Below are 19,295 nucleotides of genomic sequence, written 5' to 3' on the forward strand. Positions count from 1 at the left end.
TTCCCCCATCATTTCTTTATCGACTATGCAGGCAAAAACCTTTAAGTTGTTTCACAGTGTTGCGTTTGGATTTGGAAACTTGTTGTAAACCCACGAAGGAGCTCAAAGAAACTTTCACTGAAAGGGAAACAGGTTGCAAAAACAAACCAGCCAAACCGTTTGGCAACTTTCTTTGCCAGATGTTAGGTTCTAAATTGTGAGGTAGGACCCAAATGCAGGACACAAGGGGGAGGGCAGTAGTAGGAAACAAAATACTCTAACAAAAATGTAAAAAAGCACTGCAGTTGTGAAACTGTCATCCAAAAACAAGACAAGAACCCAGGAACATGAGGAACTGAGTAGGAACACAAAGGAACATACACGGGGTGAATTTGCATATGATCTGACAAAGGGAAAGGCAGGACTATATATATATATATATATATATATTTATATTTATAGACACATGGGCGGAGGGGTTGATGAGACACAGGCGAAACTAATGAGGGCGGAGCACACAAGGAGAAACCAATCCAACAATCAGAGCGGGAAAACACAGGAAGTAAAGCAAGACACCAATATTAATATTGCACTCTCATGGCATTGTCAGACCCAAGATAAACTGACTACAGCAAGAATAAAAGGATAAGAACTTGAGCTAACATACGTTTTTTCTCCATGTTTTTTTTCGTGATCTAAACCTGAAACCAATATTTTGTAAATCCCGACAACAGATATGAGCACGCTTCCTTGTTAAATTGAAGATTTTTATCGTATGGGATGCAAAAGAGAGTAAACCTTCATATCACTCGATACCTCCAAGAGGGAAGAGACATGGTCCTTTAGTTTCTTTAAATAGCCTATTAGCACTGTTAAGCGTATTAGGGGGAACAGCCACTATAGTGCCTCCAGGCAGCAGCGTAGCTCATTATGCATGCCTCTCCATATAATAAAGTGTTAGCACATGTCATACTCCTTGAAGGCATAAAAGATTCAACAGTGACACCCTGCAGTGAGGTAATTATACTTCTTTACGACAGAAGGCATACTGGTACTACCGCATTGATCTGTTTCAAGAAACATATTTCCACAAAAAAAATAAAAAAAATAAAAAATTGGACACAGTTTTTTTTTTTTTTATCAGATTTGCTTTTCGCCGTCTCATAAAAGAACTATTTTGACATCAGTCGGAATACACAGGGTGCAATTAAATGAGAAGTCTGGAGGAGGATCTAGTGGTGTGAGGCGACGAGGTGTGAATAACCCTCCATTTCCACCTAACGGGGACTGCCATGCGCTAAATATGCTTCATCTATCATGCTTCATCTGCAGCTGCACTGTGCGGCCATATTGTCAAAATTGTCAAAATTAGAGATTAGATAGATATTTAGATGAAACTTCAACTCATATCTTCCACGTACGATGTTACCAGTATTGTTACTTGTTCCGCATTATTCATTCCTGCATTCGTGTTTGTTTTTGTCCATTCTGACCTACCGTAGAAACATGGTGGAGCAACACGTTGGACTACGTGGAGGAGGACTATTACTACCACCTGTGTAGATAGGAAGGGCTCATCCTAAGTGAAAACGCAAGGATTGGTAGCTATGATTGTGCCCTCATCAATACAACAAATATGAATACGTATGATCCCGTTACGTCCCTTGGTGGCACTAGGAGAATTTAGGGACCAACAACCAAGGAAGCTGAGAGTCGGGGTAGAAGGAAAACTTAAACAGATTTATTTATTCCACCATCAAAATGTAACTGGGAAGGCTTTGCACTTGGGACCATGCGGCCGAGCCAGATAAATAAAAAGCAAGACCACAAAACAAGTCCAAGACATGCATTAAAGGGTGGGTCCTGACTAATGAACCTCTAAATGAAAAACATCAAACAAACAAAAAATATCTAAGAAAAGACATAATCAGAAAAATACATGGGTAGCAATAATCAACAATCCTAGGGTATATAACAACAGTAACCTCAAGGTCTACACAAGCAGCATTAAAAGTCAGCAGCAAAGATTGACTACTCTCGCTGGGCCCTTTTTTTCAAGAGGACTCTGGGCAATGATTGGTCAGTCTGGGGTTTAATCAACCAATTAGCTGGCACTACCAGACTTCACAGATGGAAACCAATCATGCAATCAGCTCCTACAAGACAAACTAGAAAGAGAGAGAGCGAGAGAAGTCATTGGGTGGGATTAAACTTTTTCATGATCTGGCCTCTTAAACAAGACAAATGAAGTTACATCATCGTATTTTTAAAAGGGTCAAATTTAGATGAAAGACTCTTTTTTTATTATTATTCTGTTTAATCTCATGTTCTACACTCCGGTCCAGTTGGTGGCAGTAATGCACCTTTATGCTGGTTTGCCAAGCGCTATTAAGAAGAGAAGAAGAAGTGCTCCGTCTGGCACAGTTCTATTTCTGATAAAACACAAAAAAAAAAAAAAAAAAAAAAAAAGGTCCCCCTAAATCCGACACACTGGTCCTTCAAGCTGGAAATCAGTTCAGTTCAGTTGAGACCTGACCATTCATTTTCTGGACAAATTCAGTCTTCTGCTTTTGGTGACATTTGGCTGAGACATCCATCATCACATGACAAGACAACAATGTCTGTAAGTTGACCTGAGAACACCAGTGATCATGTTTCTCTGGACACGTTGGACACCACATGATCACAGCTGACACCAAGCCAGGCGGCATGCACACCAGACTCTGATTAACTATGACTTTAGGAAATTAAGCCATGTTAATGAAGTCAGCTGACAGACTGTGAAAGGGAGTATGCAACCTGGGAAAATTAACAATCTTTCACACTGAAAACCATCATTTTGGATCAGTTATATCTCTATTCAACCGCCAAAATCATGTGCTTCTGACAGCACTGCAGATAACACATCCATCAAACTGCAGAAGTGGCATCGGCTACGGGCGGCACTGCAGCAATGTCTGAGGGAAGTTGCAAAACGAAGCTCCAGCAGAATTGTTCTGAAGGTGACTCAGAGTGGAGCATATTCTGTTGTAGGCTGTGTCAGGATGAGTCTGCTTGGAGAGTTGTCCATTGAATACCGGCTCATTCAGCAAAGAAACACAATGCAACAGAGGAAGGAAAGTTATGAGTAACAAGCTTTTTTTCCACCTTTCCTTCTCAAAGGGGAGTTCTCAACTCTGACTCATCTGGAGAGAAACTGTGCATTACTGAAAATGAAGTTCATGAAAGGCTTGGTTGGTTTTTGGGGGCTGGAAAGAAAATGTATTATACATTGAATTATACATTGGATTGGTGTTTAAAATCTCTGTTTTATCAGTTTCATATTCTTTTGCTGAAGTCTACGAGCTAAATAACTCTATTAATCATTATAGTAAGACTGAACTTCAATGTCTAGAGCTTATACTGTGGATTTAAGATGCTTCCAGGCAGCCACTGGTTTGCACTCATTTTAAACCAACTTGGAGAGAACTGACATATGCTGAAGGAAAGTTTTCATGAGAAACGTGATGGTAGCAGGTCCTGAATCTGAGTGTGCTCTTACACCTAGATTCTGCTCAGATTCAGGGAGCAATTGATACAAAATGTTTCTACGTTGCGTTTAGCCTCAATTTGGTTCCTGCGCACAGGGCAATCAGGGCAATCAGGGCAAAGCAATCGAGGCGAAGTTCCGACATGCACTATCAACGCTGTGAGCTTGCAAACTTCTTTTGTGACTGGTCATAATTTTGCAGGATTTCTACCAAATCGGGAAATAATCAAATTGAAAATGGAGCATCAGCAGCGAGCGTGGCATTTTGTCATCGTTGTGGGCTTCATGTAGCAGCATTTATGCACATTAACAGCGTGTTCAGCTTGATCAGGCCTCCATACGCTGACACGGTGCTCTGCTGCTGGCAGACACCACAGGATGAGAAGATGCACTGGAGGCATAGACCTTAAGATGTGACGTAGTCTTAGAGTTTAGACTATAGTTATATATAAATAACTGATAATGGGGTATCAGCGTATCTGCTTTGTCTGAACGAGGGCAAATTTATGGGTGAATGCATGTGTGAGTCAGCTGGGCTAGAAGATCATGCGGACCAGAAAGACTCAACACGTCCAGACGCCAGAACAGTTCGATTGCCAGTGACTCTCCTAAACAACATACATCAGCGTTTGCTAATTGGCAGGCGGGCAAGGCAGAAGAAATTGTTACAGAGTGTGCAGTCACAGGTGGAGGGTGCAGTGGAAGTGTAAATCAAACACTTTCACCCAGGAGACTGGGATTTGTTCCTCTTGAAGAACCATTATTTTCCCACACAGTTCCCTTATTTGTTTATTTTTATATTATTGGAAGATTCAGTCTCTATTTAATGAGGGGTTCAGGCACGAGAATGACAAGTTTAGGTTTAGAAAAAGATCACGATTTGGCTCACCCTCCTGAGACCCAAGCTTTTGTTTATAATTTGGGAGTAATAGGACCTAAGAAGAATATAAACTAAGCATCATCTTTGAACAGGAAGTAGTTTTTGAAAAAAGTGATGTTTGTAATCAATGAAAATTCCAATGTCCTCAAACGAGTACTTGCTAATTAGCAACGTTGTAGCTTGTTACTGTTTATAGAATTTGTTCAATTTAGAAAGGTTAAGCATAAATTAACAAGTTTCAACCATCTAAATGAAGCAGAATGCAGAATAATCTGCCACAAACCTAAAACTTAATGTCCCCATATGAGGACGCTGGGTCTAAGGAGGTTAAATAGACTTTTTAAACTTCTCCCATATGTAAGAAGCCTCTCCAACATTTGCTTGGTTATGTTGTGTTGGGTCCTGCGTTTGTCATTATATTTCCTGTTTTCCTCTCCAGTATAAAAAAACTCAAACATAAACAGGTGGTTAGCAGAGTAACAGAAGAGAGTGACTGCTCAGTTAGTACCTTTGATTCAGCAGGGACAGTTCAAGAATGGAATGGAGTTTTTTGGTAAACAAGTGCGACTGAGTATATTGTTTTTCTGTCTGGTCACTTCTGAAAGTCTGCAACTGCACATAAATCAATTCCCAGCCGTCTGAGTTCATCTCATTGAACACATTACTGGTCACAACCGTCTGAGTTCCTAGTTTGTTCACTCATTACACAGTGTCTGAGTCACTTATCTCTCGGCCTGGTGGGGTGATTCAGCTGATGAGAGCCATGCGCATTTTCTTATATGACATTTAAAACCTTTGGGCTCCAATTGAAATGCTCGGGCCAATGGGAAAAAATGTGGGCACAGAGAGTGTGTTAGTAATGCCTCCCCCTGCTTCCCTTAATACCGTCAAGGTGACTTTGAACAAGTGACTGACGACCAGCTGCTCTGCTGAAGCTTCTCACTGGTTATGTGTAAAGAAGTCTGCTTGGGAATGTATGGGGCTGATAGAAGCCAGATCTTAGTGAGGCCTCAGAGAACTGTAGCTCTTTGAAATGCCATTTTGGAGAAGGTAAACTTATATCACTGCGGGGCACCTAGAATTTGCAAAAGGCAGTCATATGTCACTTACTAGACCAACTTCAGCACAGTTTGAAGCCTCCAGAATTATTTCCATTTGACTAATCTGTTACTGAAAGGTGTAGTGAACTGTCATGACCTAAGAAACTACCCTGCCTCTCGCCTGATGACAGCTGGGATAGGCTCCAGCCCCCCTGCAACCCTTCACAGAAGATGAATAACTGAATGAAATAAATATCCAGCAACTATTAGGACTGTCAAAAACACCACGTTTGTTTTACCCATGATAAGAACACATGGGTTCTGTTATCATCAACCCTTATTCGACCCACAGGCGAATCAGGAAACGATCAAAGCGGCATTAACTCAGTGGAAAGCAAGCAGAACCTGAAGTGTGGTCGTGGTAAATTAATACGCTCTGTACTGCCAAAACAGACAAATTCCCAAAAGAAGAAGAAGACGACGAAGAAGAAGAAGAAGAAGAAAGGAAGCAGAACCAAACAAGGAGCAAGGGATCTTTTGAAAATCAAGTTCGGCCTCAAAGCTCTACTACATGATTCGATGTGGACTGAGTCTGCTGTGTGCTTGAAGTCAGTTGGATATATCACAACAGAGATAACTGGACTTTCAAGCAGCAGACTTTCAACAGAAATAGATAAATGGTTGGCTCGCTCGTTCTGGAGAATATTGTGAACAGTGTTTGAAGTAATTTTGGATTGTTTCACGTTGTTGTCTGTTGATTTGATTAAAGGAAGTGTATTTGAATGTACGACTCCTGATTTGATGAAAGCACTGAAAACATGAAAAATATCCCTTTTAAGGTAGATAGAACGACTCGTTTGTGAATGGAATGGAAACCATGTGATTAATAGTGATTCAGTATTTTAATCTATTGACAGCTCTAGTAAATCTATAACAAATAAAAATGTGTACAACATACAACACAACAGACCCCCCTTCCCTTTTTTTGATAAACACAAGGATACCACTAAAACCAGAACCTTCTGAACAGATGGGCATGACCCGATTTCCTCAGGCTGATCATTCCACAACCTCTGGGGCCCAAAACTGCAAACGCCCTACCACCGTTTTGTTTTCATTTGGGCCCCTGTTACAGACAATAGGCCTCTGGCCAAGTATCTCAAACCGGCACATATGGTGCTGAAAGGTCACAAATATACATGACATTTAAAAGTAATCATTAAGATCTTAAAATTCCAGCCAGTGGAGACCTGCTTACCTGAACTGCCATGATCCCCTTTCCTGTTTAAAATCCTGGGAGCTGATTCTTGTCTAAAGTCTAGGGATTGACTTATTGTTCAGACAGGTTAATATTCTATTACAAAAATCCAGGCGTGATGAAATAAAAGCATGTAAGATCAAACTTATGTATAATCAAGTGTATTGTCACTTGGAGTGACAGTTGTGTGGTGTCTCAGGTTGCTTACTGTTCTGTTATCATGACCCTTTCGACCCATAGGCAAATCAGGAAGTGATCAAAGTGGGATTAACTCTGTTTGGAAAGCAAGCAGAACTTGAAGTGCGGTTGTCGTAAATAATTTTACCCTGCGGAAGGAAGTAATACGCCCTGTACTGTCAATTCGAAAAAGAAGAAGAAGCAGAAGAAGAAGAAGACAATCAAGGAGAAAGGGATCTTTTGAAAGGCAAGTTTGGCTTTAAAGCTTTACTAGATGATTTGATGTGGACTGAGTTACTACCGTACACAGCTTTCTGCCTCTGGCCAAGTATCTCACATATGGTGCTAGTGGAGACCTTCTTAACCCGAAGTGCTATGATCCCTATTCCTGGTTGTGGTTTAAATCCTGGGAGCTGATTATTGAATATTGAGATTAATATCGAGATTATTTATTGTTCAGAAGGGTAAAAATGCTGTTACAATAATCCAGGCGTGATGAAATAAAAGCATTTAAAATTTTGTATAATGTAAGATGTATAATTGAGAACATTGTCACTTTGAGTGATAGTTGTGTGCTGTCTCAGGATGCTTGCTGTCAGCCTCTGGATCATCCCGCCCTTCAGCTCTACTCACACTCCACCTCTTTGCTCATATTTGAATCAACTGGGGGTTAGGTGGAGTCAAGTGCTGCCATGACAGCTAAGGCTAGAGCCACCGCATTGAGCTTCAAACACTCTTTGCTCTCATGGGCCATGTCACAAATGCCTAGATCTTTATTTACAATCAAAGCAACACACAGGCTAAGCTTTATGCCGTAAAATCCATTGGAAATATTGGGAAATTGCACTCTAAAACAGTGAATGTGCTATCAGACAAAGATGGACTCCCATCTTCCGCAAGGAGCCAACACAGTAGACCTGAGTCGGGTTTCACTTTTCCTGCTGTCAGATCGTTCCATCCTTCCCTGCTCTGACAGTTACTGTCGTTCTGACTGATGAGATCCTGAAAACCTCCTGAGCCAGAAAGAGTGTTGTGTTACTATGACAACTGGCGACATCAGTTGAGGAGTAACTGATGAGTGTGAGTTCCAGATTTAATTTTCAATTTAATTTTTCCTTCCTGTTTTGACATATTTGAATACACAAAAACAAAAAAGAGTCTGGTCAAATGCTGCTTATTATTGTTTTAATATTGTGAATGTGCTTAATGAGTGAGCATTGGTAATTCACTTTTTTGGTGACTACTGCCTTATTGTCCAATAGCGAGGATATGCTAAGAAAGTGTTTCTGGTCTCTTTTGGTTGCCTGGCAACCTCAAGGTAATGCCAGGCCCCTGTAAAACTTTATTAACACTTGACTTTGAAGAGGATGTTCTGTAGCTTTAGAGATGTCGGTAGATTTAAGTGTCACTCACCATCTTTTAGGTGAACCTTTGTTCCTTTGTGATCGTATTGTGTAACTATTCTTTATCCTCTTTTTGGGCCAAACTCTTCCTTTTAAGATGCTTTTAATCGCCATGTGGACACTGCTACGGAAAAATTCATGTAAAAGGTTAAGAGCAATTTGTAGAGAATACTCTTAACTTCTGATCCTGATACTTTCCAATACAAGCTTCTCTCTGAACCTCCTGCATTTATGTAGAATGTCCAGAAGTATTATTCTCTTGATTTCAAACCGCACTCAGCATCCATCATTCACAGGCTGCAAATCGAGCTGCCGCAAATCAGACCCCTGACACAAACAGAAATGCAAAGGCTCACTCCGTGCTTTTACCGCGAAGTCCGGCGTGAGTCAGCGTGCCACTCGCTGGTCCGTGCATTGAGCCGACGACTCACCCTGTGTGACAAATCACGTGTGAAAACAGAGTCATCTTTAACTCAAAAGGGCTTAACTATTAATACGCCTTTTAATCCGCCCTTCTGCTTTTCAGAGCATCAAGGGGAATATTTCATTTCCGCACCGCGCATTAGCATCACTCCAACCTGTTCCTTGTCAGAAGCAGCGGGGCCACTTTGATGCTAAAGGAAAGATTAAAAAAAAATAAAGAGCTATATGAGCTTTCTGCAGCACTCTTGCACTATGAAAACCGGACCCTCGAACACGTCACCGCTCATCACTTATTCCGCTCCGTTAAATGCCAGGCGCGCCGACCCCTGGGCCCTTGAGTGGGCGAGTGTTTCGACTTGATAAATGAAAGCGCCGGAATTCCTTACAGAGCTGCTTAACCTTTTTTAGCTGTATAATTATGCAATGAACACAACACAAGAGGTGATAATTAAGCCTAGATTTGTTTCCTTCCCTCTGCCCTCTTGCCTTGTTTTTGCTATTTCATACCGTTGACCTCCAACACCGGTAGCAACACGTATGCGGCAAAACGTTGCCATTACCGCCTTATAAATTGCACTTGTAATTAAGTATTAGCTCCTTTTTCTCTCTAGTGACTTGATACCGCTACCCATGTTCATTTTCTCTTTCAGAACTTTGCATTTTCGGGATATTTTTGGCGGTCAGGTGCATCCTTTTCGATTCTCACCACCTGCGCTATTTTTACTTAATTCCCCCTTTGTGCGCACGTCGCCGCCGCCGCCGCCCCACCTGCGCTAAAGAGAGGAAATTAGCAAAACAAAACAATGCTTCTGTACTATTTTTACCTGTTAATCTCCGCAGTTTTCCTGTTTTTTTCTTCTTCTATTATCTTGTTTTTTAACCAACTATACAAACCAACCACCCCCTCCTCCTTCCTCTCCATACACCTGTGCACCGGGAGGAAATTAGTCAAAAAAAAAAAATATTGTGAAAGCCCCAGATCTACCTCCAATTAGCGGGAGCTTGTGTATCTCCTTTGATGTTCCGTGTAAAGGTAAAAGAGGATGTTTTAATTAAAAGAGGGGGAGAAGAAAAGATGATTGGAGACAAATGGAGGCTCATTAAACCCATGTGAGAGGCAATTGGTGGGCTTCTTTTAAGAGGCACGTGAAATCCCAGTGAATGCTAACTGAACATGTAATATCTGCTTTGTTGTTTTTATAATCATTTTCACAGTAATGCTGTTAAATGGGTTTAGGTGATGATCTCCAAGCATGGGCCTGGTATCATCACGTCGCATTGTGTGCTCTCAGAACGCATTTGGTGCTTTTGCTGGAAGTAATCAAAGCGAAATGAACACTGTGGACAGCAAGCAGAACCTGAAGTGCGGCCGTCTGCGGAGGGCAGTAATATGCTCTGTAGCCTACTGTTGAAACAGCCAAATTCCCAAAAGAAGAAGAAGAAGAAAGCAAGCAGAAACAAACAAGGAGAAACAAATTTTTCAAAAGGCAAGTTTGGCTTCAAAACTCTCCTAGTTGCCTTGATGTGGACTGAGTTACTACCGGACACAGCTTTCTGCCAAAATAGGCATAAAATTCATGGTATTCGTATGTCATTCCATGACAGTGTTGCTAGATATATGATAATTATCGTCTTTATACAATAGTTTCAGGGCCTATAGCAGGGGTCTTCAACGTCTTCCAGGGCAAGGACCCCCAAACCGATGGAGCGGGGACCCCCTACTTATGTATATGTGTATTTAAAGACATTTAAATTTATGGAAAAGAGGTCTTCAACCCCCTGTTGAAGACACATTTGTCGGCTAGGACTTCATATAAAAGTCTTTTGGTCCTTGTCAAAGTTTCTTATCTTGAATCAAACTAAAGGCCCTGTCTGCAAATTCGGCGTTTCATCACTCTGTAGCCGACAGCTGGACTCTAGTAGACATTTTAAGCTCTCGTTGCCTAGACAACTCTGCACATACTTCCCTCTCTAAATATTTCAGAGGTGAACAGAGATAATTCACCCACTTGTTCACAGGAACTCCGAGTGCAGTTCTTCAGATCGAAGTTGTACATTGTGCATCACCGAGAGCTGGATCTCCGCGCCCTCACAGCAATCTGTTTGAGAGGAAAATGCGCCCAGTGACACCTGCGTTAATAGGGACATGCCTGATACCTGTTAAAAGTCACTTTCCGGGCTTCCCACTTTATATAATTAAAAGGTGAATGATGAGGTGAATAAGCACTATATAAGTGCAGGCCATTTACTGTTTTTATCAGCCTCCACTAAACCAGTTGCTTGTCTAATGATTCGCAGGCATGAACGATCTCTAGGTTTTGGAAAAAAACAATAAAAATAAATGTGATCTTTCTTTTTATGCCGTGAGCCCTAATGATTTTTTGTGGCATATGTTTAATCAACATTTTATTTTAAAGTTTTATTCATGCCAGCGTCATGACCGTAGGGATAGCAGTGTATACTGGTTGCCATAAATTTATTTTCGAACGTAGCTTATAGATTTTGGTGGTTCATTAACCACCGGCAGGCCTTTGTTTCCCACTTCTGTGAAGGATTACAACACTGGGTTTGGAATGGCACAAAACAAATCTTACTTGTGCTGTCCACACCAGAAAGCCTTCTGCGCTGTTATTCAAACATTTTACAGTTTATGTGGTCAGTTTAGGTATGGTCACTTTATTAGGCCATTCTCTATATATAGTGTGCAGTATAAACAGTACACCTTTGAAGGAATATAAAAGGCAGAAAGCGGATTACAGTTTCTGCCCACAAGCAATGTAAATCGATATATAGATGTGAACACATATTGTGATAATTATACTGAACATATTAACAGCATATGGAAGTATTGACAGAAGCTTTTGGTCCCTAATGGAATCAGGCCTCCAGGGTATTTGGTCATAGTAATCCAGCCCTTGATCCAAGCCACCCACAGGAACACAATGATCGACACCTAAACAACCAACATCCCTACAACTACAACAAAGTCTTGAGACTATGTTTTACCAATCTTTTTTTATATATATATCTTGCATGTGATCCTGCAATATATTGTAAAATAAAATAAGTCCAGATAAGCCATTAAAAAGCGTACAGGTTTGCACAACTCAATATTGCACAATACTATATGAGAAAAGTGTCAGGTTGGAGAAGGACTTGCAGTAACAGGGGGAGTGTTATTGCATGTGATGTTTCATCTCCAGTCTAGCACCAAGCAGTCTGGCTGCAGGCCTACAAGGCCAGGCTTTATCACGCTGAGAATACAGGCCACCTCCACAAGTGCAGAGGTCAGGCTAGCAATGTCGGCTCAAATCTCGTTTTTCTCACTTAAAGAGTAGCGGTGGCTCTGACTGTGGAGCAAGGGTGTATCTGCGCTCGGAAGCTCAAAAAGGAAATGTTTCCCTGTTGGAAATTATTCCTACTGATAACAGCAAGGACAATGGATTATGCTAAGCACCTGGCTCATTGTCTCTGGAAAGAGAAGTGGAGGGGTATTCAGATCCCTCACTGAAGGGAAAGTTTAAAACAATGTTTAAAAATGTAAAAGTATACTGCAGGAGGAGGGAGAAGAGGGAGAACATGCAAACTCTTCACAGAACCCAGGACACTACATCACTGTGCTGCCCCTGTTCCGCAAATGCCAAGCATACGTCGGTTAAAACGTCCCTGAGCTATATCTGCTGCCACTGGGAGGCATGCTAATTATGCCAACGTGTTCTCATTCCCGCACGCAAGAGGGAAAGGAAAACTTCCACGAGAAGGAGTGACAGTGATGACATAAGTACGGACCATTCGCCTACGGTCTCGCGGCGTCTCATGTTGCCGTGGGCAGGTTAACACCGGGGTCAATTGCAAAACCCTCTGACAGCTCCAACGCCAAAGGACACCTTGGGCATTTCTCTGCGACGCCAGCAGCTCTGACAGCGGCGTTTGAAGCTCCGGGAATGAGGGTGGGCGAGAAATGCTCCTATGGCTCTCACTCAGAGGACAGGGACATACAGATGACATGGACGGCCTTTCCAGCTGGAAGACTTCTCGGCGCGTTATCACGGTGATATTATCGTTAATCTCAAAGCTTCACAGAGACACTGAAACTCTCACCGCCAGAATAAAGTAGAGATTAAAAGCACAATTTTTTAGCCACTAAATACGCACCAGCTCCTCAAGTTTAGTGATGGCCGCGCAGTTAATAACAAATCATTTGTCAATAGCCCGTAAATGTGATGAAATAAAGTGTGTGTTTGGCTAATCCATGAACCCCAAACATGATAAAACTTACATCTGAAAACTTCTCTTGGAGCTTCACTATACGCTGTAAGGAACTAAAAAAGCTGTTGAAATCTTTCTGCAGAAATTTCTCAGACCACTTAAAGATGGGATACGGGCACACAGACATGGATTTTTTCATAAGGGTGCAGATGTCCTTTTTTTTTTAATATTCATATGATTCAGCGGACGGTAATTTGATACGTCTGCAGGGGATCTTTAATACTGTTCAGTATGCTTTATATTATTCATATATGCGGTCATTACTGTATGGAGAAATTTCATGCCAATTCGTGCTGCATTTCGGTAAGTGCAAGGGCCGCAGCTTATTTAATTGCGTAGTTACCGCCGCGCATACTGCATGTACTACATAGTAAACCTGCTTAGATTCATATGGTAGACGTAAAGACAATGATTTATATGCGAGCCGGCACGCAAGTTTATCCGGGCGTACGCAAAAATACACAAGCAAGCTCTTTCACGCGCAGTTTAAATCTATATAAAGAAACACAGGGACTACTATCAGGAGAAGATGAACTGGTATTATTTAGCTTCTCACTGTTTAAATTTTGTGCGTTCGTGTGCGTGCTGCGATTTTCACACGAGTGATTCACGGCGCCGGCAGCACGCTGCGAGTTAGCACCTGCATAAACGTGTTCGCTTTATATACTCCACGTGTCTCCGTTTGAATGTGAAATATTTATGTGTGTTTGCATTTGCACGTGCGTGTGCAGCAATCGGCGTCGCGGTGCTAAAGGACCGTGTATAATGAGGTACACAGTCAGTCAGAGAGTAGGAACTGAAGGCGCACACGCTGTTACATACATCTATACCTGCATCTATCTGAGCCGAGAGGCAATTCATCCGCTACCTCCTCTTCATCTTCTGCGTCGCTCTCTCTCTCTCTTCAGTCAACTCTCTCTATCTCAACCTTCGTCTCTCTCAGTGTTTGCTGTATTAAAGCACTTGGATGCCACTTTATTTAATAGGGAGCCTTTCTGGAGACGCGACCACCAACTAGGCTGGAAGCATGTGTGTGCGTGCGCGCTCAGTATACGCAGGGGCAAGAGTGAGAGTGCTTTACCCCCTCATTTCTATCTGGTGCCAGCAGCCAGATTGCATTAATAGCATAAATGAATCAAGCCCAGGAACCTTGGAGGGTGCGTTAGCGCCAACAGTGTTTCCGGAGGGAGGGATATTCCCTGAACCCCGCGTGACCTTGGAATAAATAACGCCGAGAGCTCTTCGCTCAATCATCAGAAACGCAGTGCAGTAGATCCACCTGCATCGCAATGTTTCTGGCTGCAGGCTGGATTTAATTGCCTGTCAAAATACACCGTGTTGACTGTTGGAACCGGTTGTCACAACACGGGATTTAATGTCATGTGACGTGCACGAAGAGGGAACCAAGCAAACATTGATTTACATGAAGTGCAGGTAACAGGCTGCCCTTTAAGGGTTCATTCAGTTGTAGAAATAATAAGACACTTGTACAACACTATCAGGTTCCAGCTGACACAATGGAAGAAACCCAGACTAAAAATATGTGCATTCTCGTGAAAGAAAACTGGAACTAATTAACTAATTACATACTTCTGTGTCAATTAAACGTTTCAGCAAGCTAGCTTTACCTCCAAATTCAGCCCTCCTGACTATCGGTGGAGAAACAGAGGTTATTTGTTACTGTGAGGTGTTCTCAGCCCGTTTCAGACACACCTAATTAATATTAAACATGATTGATGTCAGTACTTTGACAATAAACAGCGAGAGAAAGAAGCATGCAAGGGAACAGAGCGGCTCACGATGTTAGCTAGCGATGCTAACGTTAGCTAGCATACAACAGCTGTTGAAAGACATGGATCATTTTCTCTTCCGCACTCATTTAGCTGCAAGGTATTACTGACGAAGTATGTCTGAAACTTCTCCAAGTGTTGGATGTAATATGATATCCAAATTGGGTAAGATTTCCTACTCCTGTAAACGTCCTCTTCGAACTATGGTAAGTTTCCTTCTAAAAACAGCGAGAACTGCAGGCGGTTCTGCCTAGCACCCAGCCCGACTTTCTCTATCCAAAAACGTTTTGCAACGAAAGTTGGTCTGGAATTCGCTCTGTTGGGAACTGATTATGCTCTGGCAAAGATCTGATCAAATTGCTTGGTCAGTTTTTATGCAGATATGGACAGGAGAGTAACAGTGACAAAGTCATACACGCCATCTGAGCACCATGGAGTTGAATTTGTTCACAAAATAGTTCTGATTTATTTGTAGAACTATCCAGTTGTGTGCAGAGGTATGCTTTTCTCTGTATTGTATAATAAAATCATACAGTGAAACAGTGTTACCAGACTCATATTCTGATCAGAATTATATCCGGGAATTAGCCTATATACTGGCAGTTTGAGGTGGGGTCACTCTCCGGCACTGAAATATGATTGGTAATTTTTCCAACCAGAGGGAAAATTAAAATAACAGATCCTAATTTGATGGTGCATTCACAGCTAGTTTGTTCTTTTGAAACCCGGAGGCGTTTTCGCCCCAGGTCAGTTCCTTTGGGGTGGTGTGAACACAGCAATCACACTACGTTCCAGAGGAAATACACCGAGCTGAGCCGAGTTAAAGAGGCTGAATTGTTGAGAGGTCTCAGCCCTTTCTTGCAGTAGCTTCCCGGAGCGTTACCCAAGAACCAATATGACTACTATTTATACACTTATAAATGTATAACCAGCTTACCTGATGCGCCTTTGGAGAAGAAACTGTTGGGTGAAAGGTGAAAAAAAATGAACATGTTGTTCATATTCGCTGGTACATGAATCACAGAACAGCAATAAATGCCAGCGCCCACGCTCGCTGCTGATGCTCCATGTTTTGACGCAACTATCTACTTGCAAAATTATTACCATTTGCGAGCATGTAGTGTTGAGGGCACGTCAGAACTTTGTCTCAAGGGGATGAAAGGCAACATTAGCACCATGGAAGCACCATGAGGTTCTTTTGTGGAGGGCATATCTGTTCAAAGTCAGCACTTAGTCATACAATACTGTACAGAAGTTCAAATAAGTTTCCGAGGCTGTAACAAGTTTCTTCTGCATTTAGCACTTGCCACGAGTGCATGAAACAATTACAACATTTAATTAAAATGATTTGCGTCCTTGGCTATTAATATTTTCTTGTCTATTCTCTTCTGTTTTTCCTTTTTTTTTTTTTTTTTTTGCGAGGCAGAATGACTTTAGAGACAATGTACTTTCAAACAGCCGCAACTTTTGTGCCTGCAACACGCATTTGAAAAGCCGCGACCTTACGCTAAACCTGAAGTGTGTTTTGCCCGCGCCTAATCAAGCAGCAGCTGAAAGAGGGAGAAAATGAAATTTAATTGTGAGGAATTAAATTAAATGAAGCTTTTAAGCACACAGATCAAACTCACTATTCAAAACGAGACGGTGTCAGAAGTTTAGCTAACCTTTTAATTTCTGGAGTGTCTGCCCTTCAGCGGAGTTTTCGTTCCACTGTACAAAAAGCAAATAAGCGACAAGAGAATCTGCGGACTGTTACAGATGTTCTGAATGAGATAAGAGTTTTTGTCTTCATTTTATCTTTTATCATTGTCTTCCTATTAACTTTAACTACATGCACTTAGATCACACTGATTCAACTACAAGTATCACTCTGATGCCTTGTGGTTACACGTTCGCAGCGGCATGTATTCGTGGCTGTCCCTTTGCCTTCTTGCAGCAGAGATTGAACTGTAGTTCACCCACCCACAAAAGAGCATAGTGCTTAAACAAATGATTATTTTTGCTATCGATTAATATAGCAGTTATTTTTTCAATTCATGTATTCATTTCGGAGTAGTCGATTAATCTTTGAGTTAAAAACACAACAGAACTTTTCCTAATAAATGTTATTCAGACATAATGACGACATATTTGAACACGATATCTATGAATGAAAAACGCATTTCACTTTTGAAGTTTTACCAAATTATACTACTCGGCAAAAGTTCAGTTTTATTGAGTATAATTAGGAGGGTTTTTTTTTATTTCTATATTTTGACATTAATTTGCATACATTGACTATGATTTAACTTTGTGCTTGTGCTAATTGTAACTGGAAATGTGTCCGTATTAGAGGGTCACATTTTATACTCACACTGACCGAACGTAGTACATGTGTCTGTGAGAGGAAACACAGTAGACACAGGGACAACATGAAAACTCTGTGTAACAGTAGTTTAAATTTACGTCTATATGTGCAGAAACAAACTGATACGACTCGTAAATGCGCTAGAAAGCAGCGCCGCAATGCTCGTGATTAGCATCGCAGTTAGCATCCGCTCTTGAGTCTCTTCTAGCACTGACCAACCGTCAGACTAAATTCCCCATTATAGTCAAAATATTCAGCTGCTCAGCTACCGTGTACTTCATTCTCAGATACCTGGCTTTACCAAGTCCACACAAGAACACATCCAGGTATTTAGACCGCTCTCGGTCAGATGCGTACCGTGAATTGTAACAGTACTGGGGCAGACAGCAGTGACAAGTCCACAAGAGCACAAGCACATATATTGAACACATATTGATTCATTGTTTTCAACACAATGGCTCCACTTAATTTTAGTAGCCTTAGTGTGGTTTAAGTAAAATTACTTATATGCCTGTGGTGTCAATTTCCATTCAAATCCATTCAAATCATTCTTGACACTTACAGTATATTCTGACTTTACAATTCGTATGGTGTTTCCTAGCATTCACACTACTTGTTCATTCAAACCAACCCGTGAAATGACGTTCAATTCCCCATATTTGACATTTCAAATCATTGCCAACAATTAACTTTCCACTTGACCGGGAACACGGAGGGACGCGCTTTGACTGTGAAAGGAGGCAGCGAGGGGAAATTTCTCCTGTTTCCATATGACGGGGCTGTATCGAGCTGACAGTGAGGGGAAAATACCATCCTGATGTCTGAAATACAGCGAAAGAACAGTTGGTGGAAAGGTCTCTCACACACACATGCATGGATGCTCACTCATGAACGCGGGCCTACACTTACAACCGTACATGGATGAACGCACAGAAGTTCGCACACACGCGAGTACACACAAAGGTCAGTATATCCCTGATGGGTATTGATGCTGGAATAAGGCCTTTCTACGCAGTTAGAGGTATCTGAGAGAGTTTTTCTCATGCGTGTGTGTGCGAGAGAGAAAAATCATATCACTGTTTTATTGAGCAAGTGGTAAATGCCAATCAGAAAAAAAAAAGATGAATAAAGAGGATTTTCACTAATTGCCCTTCATAGATCGTATATCTTGCAGTGGAATGTCTCCATGTGTATTTTTAGTTTTGGGAAAACAGAAATAAATTATAAAATATAATAAGCCTCAGCGATTATACACTGTATTCAAATATATTACATCCAAACAATGCAAATGACTTAGTGGTTATTATTTCACTGTGTAACCCCGGTTTCTAAAACTTACTTTCAGATATAACCCAAGTTTTTTTTTTGTTTGTTTGTTTTTTTTGTTTTTTTTTTGCATTGGGGTGACTTATTTTGACAAATTAATTCAGTTCTATAACATTTTATTTATATCTCAATCAATCAAAATGACCTCTAAAGCCAACCTATTGCAAAACTGAGAGCTTTACAGAACCCAGAGCCTGAAAACCCACAAAACAATTCCATTCAGCTGATGCGGTGGAGGATCCTTCTGCTCAAGACCAACCGCATAGAAAGAGACAGAAAGAAAGAGAGAGAGAAAATAGAAGGGAGAAGAGAGCAGCGCATGAATTCATATGCGCATCTGGATAAAGCATACATGATACATACAAGAGAGCGTGATACTAGAGTATGCATGATACATGGGGCAATAAAGGATGCCAACAACTGGATAGAAAAAAAGAAGGACACACAATTAGTGACATGCCATACTAGGATATCAATACGTGGAGAGTGAGAGAGTACCCCAGCAGCCTAGGCCTATAGCAGGCCTATATAACTTGAGACAAACTGAGCCAGGACCAGCTATAAAGGCAACATTAATGAACTCTTCTGAAGTTGCAGGGTGTATGGCAGCAAGACTGATACCACGACTGAAGTTTCAGGCAAGATCTTTGTGTTGGCTAAATGCTAATCAAGGTGTTTTTGCTTTAAAAGTAAAGCTGTACAATCTCAAAAACATGACCATATACTGTATTTAACAATGGATGCCACACACTGCGTCATCAAAAGCCAAACATACTGCAGAACTGAGTGCTTGTGAGGAGTGTTAGTGTCATTCGGGATCGGGTGGCGGTGGAGACGTGTTACTGAGGTCCCTCATCCTGACTGACATTTAAAA

This window comes from Chelon labrosus, assembly GCF_963514085.1.
Source record: "Chelon labrosus genome assembly, chromosome: 8".
Lineage (NCBI taxonomy): Eukaryota > Metazoa > Chordata > Actinopteri > Mugiliformes > Mugilidae > Chelon > Chelon labrosus.